This window comes from Lathyrus oleraceus, chromosome 7 (genome assembly GCF_024323335.1).
Source record: "Lathyrus oleraceus cultivar Zhongwan6 chromosome 7, CAAS_Psat_ZW6_1.0, whole genome shotgun sequence".
Lineage (NCBI taxonomy): Eukaryota > Viridiplantae > Streptophyta > Magnoliopsida > Fabales > Fabaceae > Lathyrus > Lathyrus oleraceus.
In genome coordinates this window covers 136,296,784-136,305,527 of record NC_066585.1, presented here as the reverse complement: position 1 = coordinate 136,305,527, position 8,744 = coordinate 136,296,784, and the positions used below count along the sequence as shown (strand labels likewise).

General features: G+C 40.4%; 1 non-coding gene across 1 annotated transcript; it reads right to left on the bottom strand.

The window, feature by feature from the left end:
* Window positions 1–1,277: 1,277 nt before the first annotated feature.
* On the bottom strand, window positions 1,278–1,384 carry LOC127110034 (small nucleolar RNA R71). The gene has a single exon (XR_007797273.1). It is a non-coding gene; the product is annotated as a small nucleolar RNA R71 (small nucleolar RNA).
* Window positions 1,385–8,744: the final 7,360 nt, after the last annotated feature.

The following is an 8,744-nucleotide window of genomic DNA, read 5'->3' as shown; positions in this document are numbered from 1 at the left end:
TTCGTAGAAGCACTTAAGGGCTATTTTAACTTTCAACTTAAGTTTTCCCGCACTTCAATTCCGTTGGGTAAGATCGAAAGTCGTCCAACGTCTATCTAAACTTAATTGTTTTTAACTATTTCAAAAACAGCGAAAGCGCTTTGTTTAGTTCATTAGGAGTTTTTAATTTAAGAAGAAAAGAGATTTTAAAACTATTTTCGGACGCGTTTATAAGTTTAGAGTCTGGTTCGTGAGAACCTCTTTCGGTTAAGAAAACCAGGTTAAAATACTTTTCAACTTAGTCAAGATACTATATTTCTTAAAAATAGGTTTACTACTCTAATGCAATGCGCGCCTTTTTATAAGTGACAATAAGAGGGTTTGATTAGGGAGTACAACTCGGTTCTGAATACGTGAAAGCGACAGTTCCCGTTAAATTAGTTCTTTTCAAAGTAGGAAACATTTCCCATAAGTAATTCTATTAGCAAGTACTTGGATTATTAATTAATTATGTGAATTACATTCGACCCTGTCTTTATTAATTAAACTTTATTCAATACTTTACTTTTCATTGCACACTCTCAAAACACCTATTTTGATTGCCTTTGATAAACACCATAACAATAGATAACGATAGATTGACACTTGGTCTCTGTGGATTCGACAATCTTTTATATTACTCTAACGCGTTCGTATACTTGCGAAGAGCACGCATCAAGTTTTTGGCGCCGTTGCCGGGGACCAATTTCGTCAAATTTCGTTTTCCTGTTGTTATATCATTTAGACTTAGGCTATTTTCCCGCCGGTCAATGCGAAGAACTCGCAACACCGGAAGTTTAAGCTTAGTATACCCTCTGGCAGAACCTGAACGTTACGCTCGCGCACGTTTATTCTTTCATAGAATTAAGAGAGTTATGGTCGAAGATCAAAACCAAAGACCTCTTAAAGATTTCGCTCAACCATCAAATGAAGAACCTAGTTCTAGTATAGTAAACCCAACCATCCCGGCTAATAATTTTGAACTTAAACCATCCCTGTTGCAACTAGTGCAACAGAGACAATTCGCAGGTCTCGCCACTGAGAACCCAAACCAACATTTAAAAATATATCTTCAATTAGCAGACACTTTTAAAACCAATGGAGCTTCTCCTGAGGCAATACGTGTAAGATTATTCCCTTTTTCCCTCGGAGATAAAGCCCTATCATGGTTAGATTCCCTTCCACCCAATTCCATTACGACTTGGGATAACCTTAGAAGAGTTTTTCTTGCTAGATACTTTCCCCCGAGTAAGATCGCCGTTCTTCGAAACCATATAACTAGATTTACCCAAAACCAAGGAGAATCGTTGTTCGAAGCTTGGGAGAGATATAAAGAGTTGTTACGAGCATGCCCACATCATGGTTTAGAAAATTGGTTAATCATTCAAACCTTCTATAATGGACTTCACTATAACACGAAGATGACCATCAACGCTGCCGCAGGCGGTGCTCTGATGAACAAACCTTATTCTGAAGCTAGTTCCCTCATCGAAGATATTGCTCAAAACCATCAATCATGGGGAGTCGAACGAGCGACAGTTGAGAAGAAGGAAGCCCAAGGAGGAGTGCATGAACTAAGCTCTATAGATATGATGCAAGCTAAAATGGACGCATTAGCCCTTAAGGTCGAGCATATGTGCATAAACCCGAATACTGTAGCCGTAGTTTCGTCGGATTGTGAGATATGTGGAACCAAAGGACACCAATCTGCAGAATGCAGTCTATTAAATGAAACCCACTCTGAGCAAGTGAACTACACCCAAGGGAACCCATACTCGAATACCTATAACCCTGGATGGAGGAATCACCCGAACTTCTCCTATAAAAACAATAACCCAATCCAAAATAATGCACCTCCGAGACCTAGTTATCAAGCCCCAAGATCAAATCAACCTATGCAACCTGTACCACCAAAGCCGAGCCTTGAGAAAATTATGGAAAATTTTATCACCGCTCAAACCCAACAAAACAAGGAGTTCATGAACCAGAACATTCATGTTAACGAATTGATTACTCAGTTAGGAACCAAGGTTGACCAAATAGTTACTCATACTAAGATGCTTGAAACCCATATCTCTCAGGTAGCTTTAAACCAATCCCCTCAGACTACACCTGGAGGATAATTCCCTGGACAACCTCAACAAAATCCGAGAGGACAAGCCAATGCCATTACCCTACGAAGTGGGAACGCTTATGATGAGCCACCAAACCCTAGATTGAGTGAACCCGAAACTTCTAAGGAATGTACAAAACCCACTGACAAAGTAAAGGAACCAGAGGAATCTGAAAACCAGGAAGGTCGAGAAAAAGGAGAAGAACATAAAGATAAAACTTATGTACCACCCCCGCCATACAAACCACCTATACCATATCCGCAAAGACTCAAACAAACCTAGATCAATAAACAGTATCAAAAATTTATTAAAGTTATAGAAAAACTTCATGTAGAAATCCCTTTCACAGAAGCCATCACCCAAATACCTTCTTATGCAAAGTTTCTCAAAGACATCGTTACCAATAAATGTAGACTTGACGATCCGAAGCCTTTGGAATGTAATGCTATTTCCGAGGACAAATTAGCAAAGAAAGATAAAGATCCTGGAAATTTCTCCATTCCTTGCCTTTTGGGTAATCATGTCATCGAAAAATCTTTTCTAGACCTAGGAGCTAGTGTGAGCTTAATGCCTTTAGCGGTTTGTGAGAGGTTAAACTTAGGAGAATTACAACCCACTAAGATGTCACTTCAGTTAGCCGATAGATCTGTTAAGTATCCGATAGGCATTTTAGAAGATGTCCCTGTTAGGATAGGTCAGTTATTTATCCCTACTTATTTTGTTGTCATGGACATCAGAGAGGACAATGATATACCAATCCTTCTATGTAGACCATTCTTATCGACTGCAGGAGCCATAATAGATGTCAAGAAAGGAAAGTTGACATTTGAGGTAGGTGACGAGAAAATAGAATTTATACTTTCGAAATTTCTTATGGCACCTGTGATGGGAGACGCGTGTTATGCCTTAAATATCATTGATGAATGTGTTAGAGAACTAGAACAAGAAGAAATTATAAAAACAATTAAGTTACCATCAACTCTCATAAGGGAAGATGATGACTCTAAGAAACCCTACATCGATGATAACCTTTACGAATGTTTATCCCTTACCCCAGATCCTATGCCATGCCCTAAGAAACCAACCTTAGAACTTAAGGAACTGCCTAAGAACCTGAGATATGAGTTCCTCAATGAAAAGATGAATCGTCCAGTTATAGTCAGTGCTACCTTGAGGAAACGAACCAACTTTTAGACGTTTTACGAAGATATCCCTCAGCCTTAGGATATAATATCTCTGACCTGAAAGGTATAAGCCCATCCGTATGCATGCATCGGATTTCGCTCGAAGAAGATTCAAAACCCTCCAGGGAACATCAGAGAAGAATAAACCCTATAATGAGTGATGTTGTTAAAAAGGAAGTTCTTAAGTTACTTGAGGCATGTATAATCTACCAGATCTTGGATAGTAAGTGGGTGAGCCCTATGCATGTAGTACGTAAAAAGGGAGGCATCACAGTCGTGCAAAACGATAAAGGCGAACATGTAGCAAAACATTTAGAAGGAGGATGGCGGATGTGTATAGATTATAGAAAATTAAATAATGCAACCAGGAAGGATCATTTCCCTTTATCATTTATAGACCAAATGTTGGAGCGTCTAGCCAGACACTCTTACTTCTGCTATCTAGATGGATACTCTGCATTCTTCCAAATACCTATCCACACCGAAGATCAAGAAAAAACTACCTTTACATGCCCTTATGGAACTTTTGCCTACAGACGAATGCCATTCGGCCTCTGTAATGCCCTAGCTACTTTCCAACGCTGCATGATGTCCATCTTTGCAGATTACCTAGATGGTATCATGGAAGTGTTTATGGATGATTTCTTGGTTTGCGGATTTGATTTCCACGATTGCCTTGCTAACCTTGAAAAAATCCTGGAGAGATGCGTGGAGGTGAACCTCGTGCTAAACTGGGAAAAGTGTCATTTCATGGTGACCGAAGGAATAGTTTTAGGACATATAGTTTCTGAAAAAGGTATAGAGGTAGATAGAGCTAAAATAGAAGTTATAGAAAACCTAAAACCCCCTAAAACCATCAGAGAAGTCCGAAGCTTTCTTGGACACGCTGGATTCTACCGGCGTTTTATTAAGGACTTCTCCAAAATAACCAAACCTTTAACTGGACTTTTAATGAAAGACGCTGAATTCATTTTCGATGAAAAATGTAATGACGCATTTAATCTTTTAAAGCAAGCGTTAATCTCAGCACCCATTATGAAACCGCCTGATTGGTCGGAACCTTTTGAGATAATGTGCGATGCTAGTGATTATGCAGTTGAAGCCGTTCTAGGACAAAGGAAAGATAAAAAATTACATGCCATTTATTATGCCAGTAGAACCCTAGATGCTGCCCAACTTAACTATGCAACAACTGAAAAGGAATTACTCGCTGTAGTTTTCGCTATAGATAAATTTAGATCTTATCCAGTAGGAGCAAAAATTATAGTTTACACCGATCATGCTGCCATTCGTTACCTATTAAGTAAAAAAGATGCCAAGCCCAGGTTACTCCGATGGATTCTATTACTACAAGAGTTTGAGTTAGATATAAGAGATAAAAAAAGGCACTGAAAATGTAGTAGCCGATCACCTTTCTAGGCTAGAACATCTAAAACCTGAACTAGTACCCATAAATGATGGTTTCGCCTATGATAGACTGATAGCTAGAGTAGAAACCATTGAAGATGATAACCTAAGCCCTCATGAGCATCCCCAAAATTCCTTAGCAATAAGTAACATACCCTGGTATGCAGACTTTGTTAATTACCTAGCTGCTGATATAGTACCCCCTGATCTTGACTACCACCGCAAGAAGAAATTCTTCCACGATGTGAGAAACTTCTATTGGGACGAACCGCTCCTTTTCAAAAGGGGTAAAGATGGCATTTTTCGCCGTTGCGTTCCGGAAGAAGAGGTAAATAATATTATCAAGCATTGTCATTCTGCACCTTATGGTGGACATGCGAGCACCTCTAAGACATACGCCAAGATTCTTCAAGCTGGCCTATTCTGGCCTACCATGTGGTGTGATGTCTATGCTTGCATTGTCAAATGTGATAGATGCCAACACACTGGAAACATTTCAAGGCGTGATGAAATGCCTCTAAGAAACATTCAGGAAGTAGAACTCTTTGACGTATGGGGTATAGATTTCATGGGACCTTTCCCACCATCCTTAGGAAATAGGTACATCTTAGTAGTTGTAGACTATGTGTCTAAGTGGATTGAAGCTATAGCTGCACCCACAAACGACACTAGGGTAGTAATCAAACTATTTAAAAACTATATATTCCCTAGATTTGGAACACCACGTTTAGTCATAAGCGATGGAGGATCACACTTTATATCGAGAATATTTGACAAACTTTTAAGAAAATATGGAGTTAGGCATAGAGTAGCAACACCATACCACCCACAGACTAGTGGCCAAGTAGAAGTATCTAATAGGGAGATAAAACAAATCCTAGAGAAAACTGTTTCTATTTCTAGGAGAGACTGGTCTCAGAAGCTTCAAGAAGCATTATGGGCCTATAGAACCGCTTTCAAAACCCCTATAGGAACTACTCCTTACCAACTAGTCTATGGAAAATCCTGTCACTTACCGTTCGAATTAGAGCATAAGGCCTATTGGGCCATTAAAACTTTGAATTTAGACTACCTAGCCGCTGGAATAAAGCGTACCCTAGACATTCATAAACTAGAAGAACTTAGGCAATCGGCCTACGAGAATGCAAAAATATATAAAGAGAGGACAAAAGCCTATCACGACAAAAGAATAGTAAAGAAAAACTTCAATGTAGGCGATCCTGTTCTCCTTTTCAACTCTAGGTTACGACTCTTCCCGGGAAAGCTACGTTCAAGATGGACTGGTCCTTTCGAAGTATCCAAGATTCTGAGATCCGGAGCCGTAGAAATCAAGAACGAAACCTGTAGTCCATTCATTGTAAATGGACAAAGACTAAAGCTCTACGAAGGAGGAGACATTCCAGCATACTACTCAATCCACACCCTAATTGATCCACCAATCCCTACTACTACAGGTGTATAAATTCTAATCGTCAAGCTAATGACGTTAAACAAGCGCTGCGTGGGAGGCAATCCATGGTTTTTCTTTCGTTTTACTTTTTCGCATTTATTTAATTTTATTTTTATTTTATTTTATCATATTTTGCATCGAGACTAAAAATTTAAATGGTTTGCATTTTCAGGATCACTTTCTTAACTTTTACAGGATGCAGGATTTCGATGATATGCACGTGGCCTATAGAGATAATGCTCAGAGAGAGCGCTACATCGCTCTGTATCAGCGCCCTATGGCACCCACATGTTATCCTGATCAACACTGTATGGAGGCACTGGGTATTGAGCCGAGTATCCGATTCCTTAGCCACCAGCTTCACTGGGACGAGTTTGCCGACGACTTGAGTAACACCTACAGGAACCTGACATTGGAGTTCCTGAGTTCATTCGACTATGACCCATACACTGGACCAGATGGGTATGCTGCTTTCAGGCTCTTTGGAGTTGAGTACTCTTTCAGCCAGAAAGAGTTCGGCGACCTATTGGGCTTCCAGACCACTCCTGATGCTATCCCGGAGACACTTATGGGATATTTTCTGGGTATGGAGGTGGAGAAGTTTTGGAGTGATATATCAGGTGGCGGAAGCCAGGATCCGTCTACGCAGCTGTCTCATGTTATACATAACCCTGCCTTTAGATACTTTCAGATGATATTGGCATATTCCTTCCGAGGAAGACCGGATGCAGAGACATTACTGAGTGAAGAGGAGATCTTCCTACTATTTTGTGCATCCCAGTCTCGCCCAGTAGCATGTGGGAACTTTTTGTTATGTGGCCTCAGCGGTGTCTCCAGATCTACCGAAGGAGTCATCCATGTGGGCGGGATCATCACGCAGATTACTGTCGCTTTAGGTCTGTCTCGCAAGCTGTTACATCTCTGGACCTACTGTGGGTACACTACCATGGACATCGACTTCTATTTGACCAGAGGGTTGATGAGGAGAGCCTCTTTCCACCCATGTCAGTTCCGATTGTTGGTCGACAACGAGGCTATCCATTATTTCACACTGCCAGATCCTATGATGACCAGTGTGCATGATCCAGCGAATTGGAGTTATGCTCTAGAGGGCCAGGGAGAGACCGTCGAGGAGCCGAGATCACCACCCATTGTTGAGTACACACCTACACCACCTTCTCCCAGGATCACTGTTTTCTCTAATAATCTTTCATTGCATACCCCCGACATCCGCACCCAGATTGCTGAGTGTCGTAGAGAGATCGCAGAGCTTAGACAGGAGGTGGCTGACCTCACTTTACAGATGGGAGTATCTGATCTCACCCACGCTACCGAAGCCGGCTGTTTATATCAGGAGATCGCAGAGCTCAGGTAGGAGGTAGCCATGCTCCGTGGATCCACTCAGGAAGACGACATCCCTACTATATGATCTCACCATTCCATCTTATTTTATCTCTTTTTTATATTTCTCGTATTTACATAACTCATTTTATATCATCGCATTTGGAATATTATATAAACTATGTCTAAACATTGATATTTCTACTTTTATGTATATATATGTCTTATGTTTGTTTTAATTGCATTTTTTTATTTTAGTTGTTTATTTATTTATTAATCTAATGTTTAAGTTTTATTTTTATTTTTATTTTTACTTCTATAAAAATTATGCAAGTCAATGATACTAGGAAATCACAAGACAAATGCTATCCGGACCCCTCAAAGCCAAAAAACAAAGAGAAGCCCAAGCCAAAGGACCAAAATCCGGCCCATCCAGATTTTGCCTTGTGGCGCCCGCCATAGACCCTGTGGCGCCCGTCACAGCGTCTGTAAAAGGTCGGGGCAGAACCCCTTTCTTCACCATTTTCACACCTTACAACCTTCCAAACCCATTTTTCCACCTTGCAAAAACGTCCTTAAACCCACAAAAATTTCATACCTTTCTAATCACCACACCGTACAAATCATTTTTCCGATTTCCATTTTCATTTTCATCCGTCGGATTTCGTAAAAATCCAACCTTTTCACATTCCACTTCATCTTCTTCGTCACTTTTCAAGAGCTACACAATGGAGTTTAATGGATTCATTCTTCGAGGAGGGAAACCGGGGGATAGACAAAGAAAAATCATCGAACGGTTGCAAAATTGGGAGATCCTCCCGACAAGGTATGTTGACGAAAACTGTCTCTACACTGTAGGTATCTATCATAGCATATTTGATTTATTAGATAACTTGGGTTTGCATAATTTCTTTTCCAACAAAGAACCTACCTATGAGCGATTGACAATCGAATTCTTGAGTTCCTTAATCTATATTGTCAATCCTAACACTGCTAACACAATTGGTACTGTCAGATTTAGAATGTTTGTTGTTGAATATGAATTCAGTAGCGACGAACTAGCAGGCTTGTTAGGAATCCCTCATGGGGACGGTGCTATTTGTGAGGCACCTTTGGATTCAGATTGGTCAGTTGAGGTGTTCTCCTTCTAGCAGAGACTGTCAAGCACTTCCATAAATTCTTTTGAGGGAGTTCTTGCCTCGACTATCCAAAACCCGTCCATCAGAGTTT